Here is an 18,239-nt window from a genome sequence, read left to right on the forward strand (position 1 = left end):
TGAAAAAATAAATGAATACAGTTAAATAAAAGCAACTAATACTTCATAAATTTTTCACAGGCCAAAAGTTGAAAAGCTTCATACAGTCAGTCCACATATTCCAAGTAGGATATTGTACCCCCTGGAATTTTAAGAACAAGGTCAGAACTTCACCCTCTAAAATTGAAGTTAATATGAATAAACATAAAATGAGTGAGATTAGCTGTCCACAAAAGTAATCTATCCTGAAAGGAGATTTTTAGACGTGTTGCTAATGAAGAGTTATGGCAGATAACTGATTCTCAAAAACCCAAGGGGGTCGACCTATCTAAAATTTCACATTATGAAGTCTCCAGTCTAAAATGTCACCAATGTAAAATAAGCTATAATCTTGAAACTGTAACATGAGGCAATGAAAAAGAGTATTTTAAAGAAAGATATGAAGAGTAAAGAATTTTTCATTGCATCTAAGTTACTGTCCAGAGAAAACATGCCCTCATCCTGGGTGATCAGTATCTTTAAATAGAAATATTTCTCATGTAGAAAAGGGAAATTTGCCAGACTGCTGTGGCAAATCTATCTAGCTACTCTGGCTAGCCAGCTAGAATTATCCCTTATTACCTAATTCCCTTTGGTCTTATTCCCTGATCATCAAACAAATTTCTGATTCATAATTTGGTCTCTTGCTTAATTGGGGGGATAGCAGCAGGAGGGACATTAATTTTTAAAATGATTTCAAATTGGAAAAAAAATTTTTTAAGAAACCTCAAAATGACCTGCAAACTATGATGAGATATCAAAGTAAGATATCTTGGAGGTTCTGAACTCCAGGTATTTAAATGCTTAAATCCTTGCAACCTTGATTCATTCCATTTTGAAATAAAGATGGACTATGACAATCTACTATCTTGTCTCCCTATCTCTCATCATTCTATCTCTGTCAGCTTAATCTTCCTAAAAATGTGGTATTTATCATTTCATTTTTCTGCTCATTTAATGCATCTAATAATGGTTCCCCATTTCTTATGGAATTTGGGGACCAGATCTGTGATATCCTATTTAGAGCTTCCAATGAGAAGGTTTCCCTTTCAATGATAGGCACCTTCTTTACAACCTCTAGTCTTAGAGAGTTGCCTGGGCCACTGATAGGTTAAATGCCTTGTCCAATGTCCAATACACATTTGAGATGGTATTTAGACCTAGATCTTGCTGCCTCTGAGAGCAGCTTATTAGCCATTATGCCATGCTGCTTTTCACATTGTACCCTGATTATAGGATAAAGTTTAAAATTCTTAGCCTAGCATTGAAGGTCATCCACAAACTAACTTCACCCTGCCTTTTTAACCTCTTCTATTATTCACCTTCTCAAACTTAGGTTAAATGACTTTCTTTCCCTGACATGCACCTAATGTTTTCCTTCCTCTGAACTTTTGTTCGTATGATTCTACCAACTCCTCCCTGCTTTTTGAAATTATACCTAAGTCTCAAAACCCAACTCAGATTTCACCTGCTATTTGAAGGCTTCCCTGCCTACTCCAACCCACAGTGAATTGTCCCTACTCTAAACTCTTTTAGCACTCATCAGCTGTACTGCTCATTAGTTACTTAGCATTTATAGGAACAATTTTTGAATTAAAGTCTTCTGAATATTTAGTCCATCCTGCTCCCCAGCTGTGCTTTAATCCTAACCCATTCCCCCCCCCCCCCCACTCCCCAAACTTTATTTGGCTGCTGCATACATTCAGCCGGAGGCCTTAGTACTATAAGAAAGATTAATAGGTGTTAAAGACAATTAGCAGGTACCTAATTGAAGATTTCTTCCTGATATAATCAGAAGGAATGAAAAAAAGCCTTGTTTGGAAAAGGGGAGTCCTTTTTAATTTAAGGGGAGAATTGAAAAAGAAAAGAGAAAGTGGTTCCGTCTTAGAAACATTCATATTGCTATTAGGAATGGGGGAAAGATTTTCACTTTGTGGAATATTCTTCAAGAAATAGTGCCTACACATGCCTATATGAGCTCTATGGGGAGCAATCCCACCCTTAAACTGGAAGTAAAGACTGGCTTGAAAAAACCTCTAAAATTCAACCCCTATGAATAGGGAAGCTATCTTTTATTGCCTTTTACAGTTAAATTTGTGTGTCTGTGTATATACATATATACACATATAAAATACATATGCATATACATAACAACATACATATGTAAGACAACAGAGGTTGAGATTCACCTGAAGATATATACATACATGTGTGTTTGTATTTATGTATGTTTGTGTATGTATTCAGGTCCACCTCTGTCAGTTTAGCTTAAGGTTAGAGATCTTGTCATATTTTTTTTCATAACCCTCCTTCCAACATGTAATAGATACATAATAAATAAATATTTGTAGTTGTGTTTTGTTTTACTGTTTACTAACCAATATAGTACATACTTCCATATATCAGTTCTTTTTCTGGAGGTGAATAGCATTTCCATAGATTTTTGTAATTGATTTGAACTTTCACATAACTCACAATACCTTAGTCATTCATAGTTACTCTTCAAACAATATTGCTGTTACTATTTGCAAAATTGTCTTGGTTCTGTACATTTCACTCTTCATTATTTCATGCAAGTCTTTCCATGATTTTCTAAAAATCAATTTGCTCATTATTTCTTATAGCACAGTAGTATTCCATCACAATTATATACCACAACTTGTTTAGCCATTCCTCAATTGATAGGCATCCTCTCAGTTTTCAGTTTTTTGCAACCACAAAGAGAGCTGCTATAAATATTTTAGAATATATAGGTTCTTTTTCTTCCAGATTGCTCTTCAAAATGGTTGAATCAGTTTACAATTCCACCAGCAGTGTATTAGTATTCAAATTTTTCCACATCCCCTCCAACATTTGTCATTTTCTCCTTCTATCATTTTAGTTGATCTGATAAATATGATATGGCACTTCAAAGATGTTTTAATTTGCATTTCTCTAATCAATAATGATTTACAACACTTTTTCATATGACTCTATATAGCTCTGATTTCGTCTTCTTGCTTGTTCATATCCTTTGACCATTTATCAGTTGAAGAACAAATTGTGTTACTATAAATGTGATTCAGTTCTCTATATATACAAGAAATAAGGCTTTTATCAGAGAAACTGTCTATAAATTTTTTTTCAGATTTTTCTGCTTTCCTTCTCCATCTTTGCAACATTGGTTTTATTTGTGCAAAACCTTTTAAATTTAATGTAATGAAAATTATCCATTTTATACCTCACAATGCTCTTTATCCCTTGTTTATTCATAAATTCTTCTCCTGTCCATAAATCTGATAGGTAATACATTATATGTTCTTCTAATTTACTGTTGATTTCTCTCTTTATGTCAAGGCCATGTATCCATTTTGATCTTATCTTGGTAGATAGTGTAAGATATTGGTATATACCTAATTTCTGCCAGACTGCTTCCCAGTTTTCCCAACAATTTTTTATCAAATAATGAATTCTTATCTTAAAAGCTTAAATCTTTACATTTATCAGACACAAGGTTGCATAATCATTTACTATTACTGTGTGTTTTATATATCCAGTCTATTCTACTGATTCACCATTCTGTTTCTTAGCCAGTAGCAGATGGTTTTGATAATTACCGTCTTATAATACAGTATAAGATGTGGTACTGCTAGACTTCCTTTCTTTATATTTTTTTCATTAATGCCTTTGATATTCTTGATCTTTTGTTCTTCCAAATGAATTTTGGTTTTTTAAATAATTTTTTGATCATTTAATTGGGATGGCACTGAATAAGTAGATTAAATAGAATTGTCATTTTTATTATATTGACAAAACCCACCCATTGACAGTTAATATTTCTCCAATTATTTAAATCTGACTTTATTTGTATAAAAAGCGTTTTATAGTTATGTTAATATAGTTCCTGGCTCTGTCTTGGCAAGTATACTTCCAGGCATTTTACACCGCTTACAGTTATTTTAAATTAAATATCTTTTTTGCAGGGCTTTGTTGATGATATATAGAAATGCTAATGATTTATGTGTTTATTTTATATATTAATACTTGATGAAAATTATTATTTCAACTAGCTTTTTAGTTGAATTTCTAGGATTCTTGAAGTATATCATCACATCATATGCAAGACAATGATAGTTTTGTTTCTTCATTACCTACTATAATTTCTTCAGTTTCTTTTTTCTTCTCTTATTTCTATAGCTAGATTTCCTAGTACAATACTAGTGATAATAATGGGCATCCTTGTTTTATATTTGATCTTATTGGGAAGGCTTTTTGCTTATCCCCATTACAGATAATGCTTAATGATGGTTTTAGGAAGATGCTTCTTTTCATTTTAAGGAAAAACCCATTTATAAACTTAAGTTTTCAAGTGTTTTCAATAGGAATGAATTTTACATTTTGTCAAAAGCTTTTTCTGCATCTATTGATATAGTAATATAATTTTGTTACTTTTGTTATTGATATCATCAATTATGTTAATAGTTACCTTGTGTTGAACCAGCCCTGTATTTCCTGGTATAAATCCCATTTGGTAACAATGTGTAATCCTTATGATATATTATTGTAGTCTTCTAGCTAGTATTTTATTTAGGATTTTTACTTCAATACTTATTAGTAAAATTAGTCTATAATTTCCTTCCTCTATTTTTGCTCTTATTGACTTAGGTACAATATTTCTTTCATTAAAAAAGTTTGATAGAACTCCTCTTTTGCCTATTATTCCAAATAGTTTATTTAATATTAGAATTAGTTGATCTTTAAATATTTGGTAGAATTCACTTGTAAATTAATCTGGTCCTGATGCTTTTTTCTTATGAAACTCACTTATGGCCTGTTCAGTTTCAATGTCTGAAATAGGTTTATTTAGTTATTCTATTTCTTTTTTGTTTAGGCAAACAAAATTTTTCTATTTGTTCTTTTGTCTGGGCAGTTTATATTTTTGTAAGTATTCTTTCATTTCACTTAAATTGTTTAATTTATTGGCATATAATTAGGTAAAATGACTTCTAATAATTGCTTTAATTTCATCTTCATTAGTGGTGTATTCCCCCTTTTTATTTTTGATACTAATGATTTGGTTTTCTTTCTCTTTTAAAAATCATATTAACCAAAACTTTATCTATTTTACCAGTTTTTTTCATAAAACCAATTCCTACTTTTACTTATTAATTCAATAGTTTCTTATATTCAATTTTATTAATCTCACTTTTAATTTTTGGGAGTTGAGTGGTGTTTAATTGGGGATTTTTAATTGTCTTAATTTTTCAATTTTTTATTGCATTCTCATTTTATTGATCTGCCCTTTCTCTATTTTATTGATATAATCATTTAGAGATATAAATTTTCCTCTGATTACCACTTTTGCTGCATCCCATAAGTTTTGATACTTTGTCTCATTATTATCCATATTTTTTAATAAATTTATTTATTGTTTCTATGACTTGTTCTTTAACCCATTCATCCCTTAAGATTAATTTTAATCTGTGCTTCCATTGTCCTTTATTAAATGTAATTTTTATTGCATTATGATCTGAAAATGCATTTAATTTTCTGCATTTAACTAAAAAAGTTTTTACAACCTAATATATGGTCAATTTTTGTTGCTGTGCCATGTGCCATTGAGAAAAGGTGTGTGTCTTTCAATTCCTGTTCAGTACTCTCCAGATACCTATAATGTCTAGCTTATCTAAGATTCTATTCATCTCCTTAATTCCTTTCTAATTTATTTTTTTGGTTAGATTTGTCTAGTTCTGAGAGGGGAAGGTCGAAATCCCCCACTATTGCAGTTTTGCTTTCTGTTTCCACCTTTAATTCATTTACTTTTTCCATTAAAAATTTAAATGCTATAGCATTTGGTGCATTTATGTTTAGTGTTGATATTACTTTATTATATATCATACCTTTTAACATAATGTAATTTCCTGCTTATCTCTTTTAATTAAATCCATTTTAACTTTACCTTTGAGTTTATGCTTGCTACCCCTGCTTTTTTTTTATACTAATTGAAGCATAGTAAATTCTACTCTAACCTTTTATTTTTACTGTATGTGTATCTCTCATTTTTAAATGTGTTTCTTATAAACAATATATTGTAGGGTTCTAGTTTTTGATCCATTCTGCTGTTCATTTCCATAAAGTAAAACCAAGGACTCCATTATCCTATAAGCAACCACAACCAGTGGGGCCCCTGGTCCTCTGCAATTACACTCACTGGCTTGTGCTCACTCCTTTTCACAAGCAGCTACAGTCTGGACTGTGTATGTATGGTCAGCATGTCCAACACCAGCAGAGGACCCCACAATCCTTCCCTGCTCAGCTGCCCAACCTGTATATTATCAGTGGGACAAAAGTTCCCTAAGTTGAGGCTACCAGTGACACAGTTGCTCTCAGGGCTTGTGTAAAAGCAGACACAAGCTGTTACAAGAATTGGCTAAGTACCAGAATTTGAGCCCTCCTTTAGAAGAGCAAACTGAGTCTAAGGTGGTAGAAGAGAGAGCTAGAGAGTCTCAGTTGGAAGCAGAGAGTGCTGTTGTAAATTTGGCTCAGAAAAAGAAGAAAAAAAGTGACAGGAGGAAAGTTCATACAGCTTTGGTAGAATCTGAATCTAATTGCTATGACAACCACTCCCAAGAAAGTCGGTGTGTTGTACAGAATGATACAATGTTAAGTGATACATTATTTCATGGAGAAGATTTACAAGGGCAGAAGCTCGCCCCATAGTTAGAAGAAGGCAGGAGAGTCAGGGAGGGCAAGCAGTAGTCAAGGAGATACTTGAGGATTTCACTCAACAGAAGATTACTCATATTTTGAGCAGATTAACCCAAAGGATGGAAGAATCCTCAGTGTCTTGGATAGTAAGAATCAGTGATGAAGGAGCTGCTAGAGTAGTGATAGATAGAGTAGATTGCTTGAAATTTATAAGTATTTGCCAGAATGCTTTTGTCCAGCCAGCTTTTAGAGACTTTCATTTGGTAGGAGGTAACAATACAACCAATCTGTTAGCTTTAACTGCTACTGGATGCAATAGAATGCATCCCACTGATTCTATGTGACCTAGTGGTGACAGACCCTGATATTCACTTAGAGACTGTATGAGAAAGTTGAAAAAGTAGTAATGAAAACTGCTATCATGGTTGGAGATGCAGATATGTAACCTGAAATCCCCTTTGCAGTTCCTCATAGAAATATGATCATGAAGATAGCTCCTCCTGCTTATAAGCACCTACTTCTGACTCTATTAATTGGTGAAATAGGACACCTTCTGTCAGAGGTGCTGGATAAGACTTCACAGCTAAGTGACTTAGGAGAATGGGAAAAAGATAAATTTCCTCATGAGAGAAAAGTAAATGGCCAGCAAATTCAAAGTTAGAATAGATTGCCCAGAAAAGAATTGTTTACTGCTCTATTGAGAGCAGGGATTGATTTTAGAAAAAATGATGGTATTCCAACAAGGGGCTTAATGTCAGACAAAATAGAGAAGTAAGGGCTGACCCTACAGATGCTGCTGAATCATTGTATCCAAGTTCATCACAACTTCAGGGAGAATAGGAAATTGGCCAAGCCCCAGATCAAATTAAAGAAATACACAGATAAGACTGTAGACACCTGTAGCAGCAAGCACCCCAGTGTCCCCAAGGTGCCTGCTCACACAGGTTCTTGGATCTGCTTTGTTAAAGGAAAGCAACTCACAATGGGTTAACAAGCTTACTTTAATCAGTCAGACATATATCGTTTACCTTGTTCAGGGGAAAATGGTCAGCACCCCAAACTTCAAAATATACAGACAGAATTATCAAGACATTAACAGATCAAGTAGACAGATTTCCAAACTGTCCAACCATTACATCCATACCCAGTCAACATCTGGGTTTCCATATTCTGGGTTTTTCAAAGCCGGGGGACTCTCAACAACAGCTTTCCAGAATTCAGATCAAATCACAGAACACTTCTCAAAGTGAGTCCCAAAACAAAGCTACACATCAGGGCTTATATAGCCTTCTCCTGGCTCAGAGAATGTAACAACCTTATTGACTCACTGGCCATCAAGAAGTATCTACTGAAAAACAAGCCTCCCACCCCAGGCTTCAGGTGCACATTAGCCTAGGGGCAGGGAAGATCTTCAAAATTTACATTCTTATTACATTCGGCCCCAAGATCTTTCATGCCCATAGCATAGACAATTTACTTTTGAATCAGCACCAAACATTTCCCAGGTCACATTTTCAAAGTACCGAACCAAAGTTACCAAAGTGGCTCCTGGCCCTTAAACAAACACAAAGTACATAGCATTATCATCTCAATTCAAAACAAGAGTTCAAATACAGTTCTCTGGGGGAGGGGTAACCTTCCCCTCACACAGCTCCAGCCCCTGCCTCCAAGCACAGAGAGGGGGCTGGGCAACAAAACCAACAAGGTGGGGTCCCTGGGGATCCAAGGCACTTCATCCCACCCACCATAGTCACAAGTCCATCCTCCCCCTGGGTCCCAAACTGTGGGATGCAGCCAGGAAACACACTCAGTGCCCTTGCTTTGCTGCTCAGTTCTTATCTTTTCCTGTGGCTGAATTCCGAACTCCTGGGCTCCTTCTCCTCCCACAGGCAGCAGCCGCTCCTGGCTTCTGCCCAGGTCCCGATGCAGGCAGCTCACCGTTCCTGCTCTCTGCTCAGCGAAGTCAGAATGCAGGCCATTCTTCTCTCCTGCTCCACAGCTCCACAGAGTCACAGCTACCACAACTGGGAAACAAACAATTATCCCAGTCCCCATACTTTCCTTTTACTCTGCAGATCCTGTTCGTGACGCCATTTTGTAGCAGCAAGCACCCCAGTGTCCCCAGGGTGCCTGCTCACACAATACAGGTTCTTGGATCTGCTTTGTTAAAGGAAAGCAACTCAAAATGGGTTAACAAGCTTACTTTAATCAGTCAGACATATATCGTTTACCTTGTTCAGGAGAAAAGGTCAGCACCCTGAACCTCAAAGTATATAGGCATAATTATCAAGACAGAAACATCAAGTAGACAGATTTCCAAACTGTCCAACCATTACATCCATACCCAGTCAACATCTGGGTTTCCATATTCTGGGTTTTTCAAAGCCGGGGGACTCTCAACAACAGCTTCCCAGAATTCAGATCAAATCACAGAACACTTCTCAAAGTGAGTCCCAAAACAAAGCTACACATCAGGGCTTATATAGCCTTCTCCTGGCTCAGAGAATGTAACAACCTTATTGACTCACTGGCCATCAAGAAGTATCTACTGAAAAACAAGCCTCCCACCCCAGGCTTCAGGTGCACATTAGCCTAGGGGCAGGGAAGATCTTCAAAATTTACATTCTTATTACAACACCATATTAATTTGACTATATATTGGAAAAATGGATCAAATACTGTAACCAGGGCCTTGTTAGATACTGGGACAGAGGCCTCCTTCATTTATGGGAACCCTGATAAGTTCAAGCATGGAACTCCTATTACCATCACAGGACTAGGAGGGGATGAAATATCAGCCAGACAAGTCAAACTAATGATGAAAATTGGACAATTACCTAAGAAAGAATATATTGTGGTTATTGTACCCATTCCTGAATACATCATTGGAATAGATATATTGAGAGATATGACTCTAATTTACCTGAAGGAAGATACCAATTTTCAGTAAGGAAGATAGGAATTAATACAATTTTAATGGGAAAAATAAAAATGAACCCAATCACTTTACCTGAACCTTCTGAAGTAATTACTTTAAAGCAGTATTGTGTGCCAGGTGGGCAAAATGAAATTGCCAATACTATAAAGGAACATGGTGAAGCAGGACTGTTAGTTCCTACAACCATAAGATGGAATAATCATTTGGCCAGCATGAAAATCAGATGGGATGTGGAGAATGACAATGGATTATAGACAATTTAATAGGGTGATTCCTCCCTTGTATGCTGCTGTTCCAGATACTGTCACCTTAATAGAAAGGATTCAGAAATATGATGGGACTTGGGATGCAGTGATAGATTTGGCCAATGCATTCTTCACCATCCCAATAGACTCTAAACAGTGGGACCAGTTTGCTTTCACTTGGCAAGGCAGACAATAAACTTTCACCGGCTTGTCACAAGGATATCTGCATAGTCCCACTATTTGTCATAGGATTGTGGCTGAACATTTGGATGAATTAAAGCTACCTGGTATACAGCTTACCCACTACATTGATGATAATATGATAAAAGGAAAAAATGTAAAAGAAGTAGAGAAGAGTCTGACACTTTCGATTGAACATATGAAAAGCAAAGGGTGGGAAATTAACCCTGCAAAGATTCAAGGACTAGCTCAAAATGTAAAATTTTGGGGAATACAATGGAATAAGGAGCTGCAAGAGATTCTGCCTCAAGTCTGACAAAAAATTCAAGATTCTCCTATACCTACCAATAAGAAAGAAGCCCAAAAGTTTATAGGATTATTTGGATATTAGCGACATCACATTCCACACCTGGGACAGATTTTGAAACCAAAGTGACCAGGAAGAAATATGAATTTGATTGGGGACTTGAGCAGAGTAAGTCTTTTGAGGAAGCCAAAGTTGCTATACAATTGGCTCTAGATTTATGGCCTATGCAGAATAGTCTGGTAGAATTACAAGTGACTGTACAGGATGATTATGCAAACTGGAGTTTATGAAAGAAACAACAAAGCCAAAATGTACCTTTAGGATTTTGGTCCAGGAAACTTCCTTCATCTGGAGTGTAATATACACCTTTGGAAAAGCAGTTGTTAGCTACGTATTGGGCTTTGCTAGAGACTGAACAACTGACTCTGGGCCATGAAGTGACATTAAGGCCTAGAATCCTGATTATTACCTGGGTAATGAGTACCCCAGCTTCTCACAGAATTGGACATGCACAAGAGGCCATCATAATTAAATGGAAGTGGTATATTCAAAATACAGCTAAAATTGGCAAAAGTGAAGTTTCCACCCTACATGAATCTATAGCTAACATGGATACTGAGGGACATGATACATCCCCTGAATGAAAGCAACAGTTGGTAAAGTCCTTGGTAAGATAGAATGATAGATATGATGGACTAACTAAAGGAGAGAAGAAACAAGCATGGTTTACTGATGGGACAGCAAAATATTTGGGCCAAAAAAGACATTAGAAAGCAGTAGCCTATAACCCATATACTAGAAAGACTTTGGAAAGCACTGGGATAAGTAGAAGTCAATATGCTGAACTTATGGCAGCACAGGCCATCAAAACAGAACAAGTAGGACAGTGTCATATAGTCACTGATTCATGGGCAGTAGCTAATTGGTTAGCTACATGGATGCCCATGTGGAAAAATCAAAATTGGGAAAATCATTGTAAATGAGTCTGGGGTAAAGAATTATGGGAAGATATATGGGACATGTCTTTGGTTACTAATTTGTCAGTTTTTAATGTAGATGCTCATATGACCCTCACCGCACCAGAACGTGAGTTCAATTCTCATGCCAATCGACTGGCAAAGATTGCTACTGAATATATTGTCCCTACTTTGACAACAAATGATGATTCAGTATTAGCAAAGTGAGTCCACCAAATGGCCAGCCATTTAGGGGTCCAGGCCACACACCAGTAGGCACAAGATCAAGGTATTACTATCTCTTATTCATTGTTAAAACAGATAGCAGAAGACTGTCATATATGTCAATTGGAAAAGGAGTGAACTATTCCTCAGGTAGTAACTTGGGAGATAGCAAGGGGAAAAGCCGCCACCCTAAGCTATTGTTTTATGTAGAGATTTTTTTCTATTATCCCTATTATATTGTTGCAAAGTTCTGTTGACACCAGTTTTTCCACCAGTTATCCCTAAACTCTCATTTATTGTTAATGTACTTTTGCTATGTAAGGGACATGAAAGATCTTAGGGCCGAATGTAATGACAATGGGAATTTGAAGATCTTCCCTGCCCCTTAATAGACATAGGGGGGAGTCTGAGGACCTCACCTGCTTTGAAAGTAAACTCTGCCCCCTAATATACTGAATGTAATCACATGGAGCTTGTGATGGAGGGAATTTGCTAAAGGGTGGAACAGAGCCCACAGGAAGCATCCCTGCTGTGAAGATAAACTCTGCCCCCAATAGGCTGAATGTGGTCACATGGAGCCTGTGGTGGGAGGAGTTTTCTGAAGGGAAGCAGAGCCCACAGGAAGTTGGTCAGAGCTAGCGAGAAGGTGGGGGAGAGAGGCGCTCAGGCAAGGAGATAGAGAGGTTTGTGAATAAATATTAATCTGGTACTGTTTTGTGGGAAAGCTGAAGGATGCTGTGGCTCTCAGTATCATTATGACTTCTTAATATCTTTGGTACTATGGTGGAATCAGATTGCTGGTTTTGGGATTTGGTTTTCTGGTGTCTAAATAAATTCTTCAGTTCTATCCTCTATCTGGAGAGTTTGGTATATTTTGCAATCAAACGTCATATGATATTTATATTCACAGGATTTATTGTGATCGTGGGTGCTGTTAATATTGCATTGGTGCTACAGCTTGCTGTTTGCTGACTCAATGATGTCTGACTTCACCAGACCATCTTCCTATGAGGTTAGAACTTTTCTAACATCTCAAGTTGTTTTAGGCTAGACAACTGCTTTACCCCAACTTTTAATTATTTCTGCAACTCTAAAATTCACTTTGAAGTATTATTTTAAGATATTTAAGATATTATTTTGAGATATTTTAAGGTAATTTGGGAGAACCAGGTAATTTCCTGCCTTATTCCACCATCTTTCCACAATTCCCTCTTATAAGAAATTCTTAAATGTTCCTAAGTATACAGTGTTTCTCTATCCTCAAAACAAATCAAAAATGTCTAATAATTGGGAATTGGATAAGCAAATTGTGGCATATCAATATAATGAAATATTATTGAATGAGAAGAAATGCCAACTATGAAGAGAAATATATAAGAAGCATATAAAGTGATGCAATATAAAGAAAGGAAGCAGGACATCAGTGTACCCACTGATTAAAACTATGTAGCAACAAACACATAATAATATTGTTGGTATGAGGCAAAATGAAACTAAAGTTGTAATCTTATTATCATAGGTATTCCCTTAATAATAGGACAATGCTGCCTTCAGAATCTGATTAGTCCTGACTTCCCTGAAAGCTTCCTAGTCATCTGGTAGCATAAAAAGGATCAGCCACAAGGAGTTCAGGCCTGTCTGATGCTGGTCCCTAAGACCATGACAATCACCCTACTCTGATGACCTACTTGATCAGAGGCATTTTCAGATGGAGATGAGGGCTCTGAGAAAGTATATGTCATTGTATTCCTGTTGCATATCCTGATTATATTAGGACAAAGTAAATCTCTTTTATTAAATGTTAGGTGACTTGCAACTGTCTCATATCATCCCAACATTGAACCTGAATTAAGAGGGTACTAGAATTAGAGTGGTGCCTCCAATACCTCCATTATTGCATATCACAAATCGTCTTTCTCCACAAGATTTTAATCATTAACTATAATTATCTAACCCAGTATTGTCCTGGACTTCTTGGGAAATCAAGTATTTGTTGACTGACTAAGTGTAATGAGAGGCCCATGTGCAGTGAGGCCCCACTGTAAGGGCCTATTCCAGTGAGTCTCAAAAGGAGGCAGAATAGACATCTCTAGTCTCTTTTCTCCCTTCCTGTGTCTGTCTCCCTTGGAGAAGGGAGAAATAATACCCTAAGCTCTCACCAACTCTTCTCCACCCCTCACACAGGGCAGGACATTCATCTCCACCAATGAGGAGAGTCCCATACCAATGGGTTTGGGGACAGTGGTTACAGAAGTATTAGGCTTCTTTGATTTTTTGACATCACCTCCCCACTGTCATTGGTCCTCTCTGAGAATGAAGGAGTTGCCCCACTGGTGCCCCAACTGGCCAGTTCCAGTTGGGCAATGCTGCTTCTTCCTTCTTTCCTTCCTTCCTTCCTTCTTCCTCTCCCTCCCTTCTCTCCCTCCTCTCCCACCTTTCTCAGTCCCCATAGGAATCATACCCTTACCTGTAGGTGCTCTGCCCAAAGGAATATAAATTTTGAGGACTGAAACCTCACAAGATTTCTTTTTAAGGGGGCAGATAGGTGGCACAGTGAATAGAGCACTGGCCCTGGAGTCAGGAGGACCTGAGTTCAAATGTGACCTCAGACATTTAACATAAAAACTAGCCGTGTGACCTTGGGCGAGTTGCTTAACCCCAATTGCCCTCCCAAAAAAAGGCAAAAAAAAAATATTTCTTTTTAAGGACCTTGCCTTAAACCCAATTCACTCTGGCTCTTATTGATTGGCCAACATAGGTCTTAGCCCAAGCCTCACTTGATCATTATTTGGATCTTGATGGTTCAGAGTGAGTGTAAATAGCAATTGTCTCTGTTTCGGCCAGAAACAGTAAGGGTCTTTGCTTCCCAGATTTTTTTTTTTACTATGTAAAAGAGACCATTTTTTACTTCATTTCTTACCTAGCTTTAATCACTGAATGGGTGTAGCCTCAGACAAACTGAGACCTAGGAAAGGCCTTAATTTTAAAAGGCCAAGGCTCCCACTGCATCTGGGGTCATCTCCAGTCATTCGGACCTATAGCTTGCCTCTGTACCCAGATGGTTCTAGATGAGATAGTGAGGCTGGTGACTTTGCACAGTCCTGCCCCACTTAAATCCAATTCACTTGCAGGTTATGACATCAAGAAGGAAGGACAAAAGGAGAAAAACAACTACAATGGCTATTGATCTACATATGCCGATTCCTGCCCTAAGGAAAAGCAGGAAGTTGGGAATGGAGGCCACTAGGTTCTCCTCAGAGAGAAGGGTTATGGAGTTAGAATTTTATCTCTCTGTTCCCTTAAATATTATTATTAGTCTAGGAAAAATGGTCAGATTCAATGTAACTTCTGGTCAATGTTTCTCATTATCAGAGAAGAAATAAGACCATTAGCTTATCAGAGGAGAAATAAGACCATAAGTTCTACATCCAAGACTTTAACTCCCTTATCACCAAATGCAAGGTCCACAACGAACACATAGTGAATAGCAAAGAAACCCATTTATCCAAATCATAGAAAAACACAATTCAGATAAGGTATATTCAGGAGGATACATATCATTGGGAGCAAGCTAACTCAGTTCAACCAAGAGAAAATCCTGGATCTCACTCAAGGGGAAACTCTCCAGTCTATAGTGAAGCAATAGGGACATGATGGAGACTACCAGTTCCTCCCATGTCTTCCCAGAGCCTTTTCTGTCCACAATCTGAAGTAGAGATGGCCTCCCACAGCTTCCTTCTCAATGTCAGAAACCAGAGATACCCAAAGGGACTCAAAGCCCAAAGAGTGAAAAAAAGCTGGAGCCCCTTACTCTCACCAACTCTGCCCTGTTCCTCATGCAGAGCAGGGAACTCATCTCCACCAAAATAAATAACTGCCACATCAGGAACAAGTTAGTTCCTATTTGTTAAAAATGATTATTTTCATTTTTATTTTGTTATTTAATGCTCACAATGTCCCTCTTCTGATTCTATTCTTGAAGAAACTATTTATGATGTATCATCATGAGGCTTCTGTAAATGAACAAGTCCTTGACCTTACACGGCTAGTTGATGAAGCCGATATAGTGTTGGGCTTGGAGTCAGGAAGACCTGAGTTCAAATCTGGATTCAGATACTTGCTAGCTGTGTGATCCTAGGCAAGTCACTTAACTACTGCCTTGGTTTCCTCAACTATAAAAAGGGAATAATAATACCTCCCAGAATTGTTTTGATAATCATAAAAGATCATATTTGTAAAGCACTTAGCATAGTGCCTTCTCTCATTTCTTTCTTTAAAAATATTTTTATTAGGGGCAGCCAGGTGGCTCAGTGAGTAAAAGCACCAGCCCTGGAGTCAGGAGAACTTGAGTTCGAATCTGGCCTCAGACACTTAACACAAAAAAAAAAACTAGCCCTGTAACTTTGGTCAAGTTATTTAGCCCCAATTGTCCTCCAAAAGGCAAAAAAAAAAAAATTCTCGATATCTTCCTTTTAAAAAAAATAGATTTGGGGCGGCCAGGTGGCTCAGCAAGTAAGAGCACTGGCCCCAGTGTCAGGATGACCTGGGGATTAAATCTGGGCTCAGATACTTAGCACCATACCCAGAAATAAATGGCTGTGTTACCTTGAGCAAGTTACTCAACCCCAATTGCTTAAATAAATAAATAAAAGAGATTTTCTCCCATATTTCTTCTTCTTTTCTTCCATCCCTTTTAACAAAAAAATTGCCATTTCATACTCTTAAGCCATACTTTTTAATATATATTTGTCTTCATCTAATTCTCTTTATATTGAAGTTCTCAATTAAGAGAGTATATAGTGATATAGTTTAGAGGGATCTATCAAATTCTTCATAAAATGTTTCTACCTCTTCATTCCCTGCAACAGAAATTGTTGTTTAAGATAAAATTACTTGCATGGTATTCCTTTTTGCATATACTTATCATGACCACTATATTAGGAGATGGCCAAATATCCTATGAAATGATGTTCCAGGCAGTTGCTTTTGGATATATGATTAAACTTTTTCATTTATTTGTTTCTCAAAGGCATATCTGTAAACCATCCTGTCATTTCACTACAACATCCTTTCATCTTCTTTTTTTGTAGCAAAAATGTCAAGACTGATGTGACTCATTTCCTTCAATAATATGTCCATTCATCAGTTATTAGACAAGTAGCTCACATTTACACTATCAAGAGTTAATGTTTTAGTTTAATTAATATTTATAGCTGGCTTAATAACTTATTGTTAGTACCTTCAACCCCTTTTCCACTCATTTGTCATCATCTTTGCTTAAGTGGTAAAAGGCCCCCATAGAACTGAAAACTGTTTTGGCATTTCTCTTTGTGTCATGGATTGCCATGGCCAAAGAATTTATTGCCAAGTGTCAAAGTTGATTCTCAGAAAGCAGATACAGACTTTTGCTAGAGTCTCACTTTAATTTAAATACACTCCCCTCCATTTCCATATATAATTTAACTACCAAGCTATTTATATCCTAAACATAATGTCAAATGGTAAGACACCTGGATTTTCCAAAGTATTTGACAAGATTTCTAGTGCATTGAAAATGTTTCTCTACAAATATGGAAATTCACGAAGTCAGGGAAGGTTATACCAATATGAAACCAACTGCCCTAAATAAGAATGTTGATGATCATGGCAGAAAATAGTTTTGTTTTATAAATGGATCTTGGATTGCTCTTGCTATTACTTCTCTGGCACCTGAGTGACAGACAGGATATTCATATTGGCAGGGAAAGGTCTGCTTGTCAAGCAGTGCCTTTCCTGATAAATTTAGAGCAGGTCAGGAAAAGAAGCAAGGAGGTTTTCTTCATGGGAAAGTAGACTTGTATGAACTAAAATAGCATAAGGAAAGCAGAACTAGGAAAACATTAGGCACAATGACAACAATAATGTAAATGAAAACAATATTAAAAGGCAGTGGAATTGTAATCAAATGCAATGAGCAATCTTAGTAATGACATCCCAGATTGAAACAAATTTTTCACTTTGAGAAGCATCATGAAGCACAGATAGTGTTGAATTTCGATTCAGAAAACCTAGGTTCAAATACCACCTAAGACTATGATATTTTGATATTATAATCATTGTTTGATGTTGTATTTATAACAATAGAACCCCAATATTGAGTCACCTGGACTAAGTGGTTCTGATGTCCATCTGACACCAATTGTCTGCCCTCAACTAAGCTTATTTTTAGGTTATATAATCTTGCCACCTGATCCCCAACTTTGGGCATGTTCCCTCCCCAAAACATCTCCCTCACCTTCAGGCTGGAGTGAGATCTTACATGTGGGGACAAATCTCCATTAGTTTATATACCATGGAGTATATGTATGCTTTTTTTTTTTGCCTGCTTGCTGTTGATATTGTATCACTTCCTGAGTGCCTGGAACCAAATAAAGCAAAGACCTACACATACATAATATACATACATGTATATGTATATAGCAACATATATTTTCATGTATGTGTGTTCGCATGTACTCAAAGAATATGGAACAGAAGGCTGGAAGGCAATGGCCTTACCCTCTTAGTTTAGCATTCATGTTTGTTCAGATTTTTTGTATGACAAGACCCTAGGGATTTTGAAAGCATGAGTAAAACTTCAGTGTGTCAGATTCACACAGCCCTTTATAGTTTATTGGGAGGAGAAAAAAGGAAAAAGCATTTAT

Source organism: Petaurus breviceps, unplaced genomic scaffold (genome assembly GCF_028583685.1).
Source record: "Petaurus breviceps papuanus isolate PSGF00001 unplaced genomic scaffold, PetGlider_PUasm1.0 90822, whole genome shotgun sequence".
NCBI classification, from domain to species: Eukaryota; Metazoa; Chordata; class Mammalia; order Diprotodontia; family Petauridae; genus Petaurus; species Petaurus breviceps.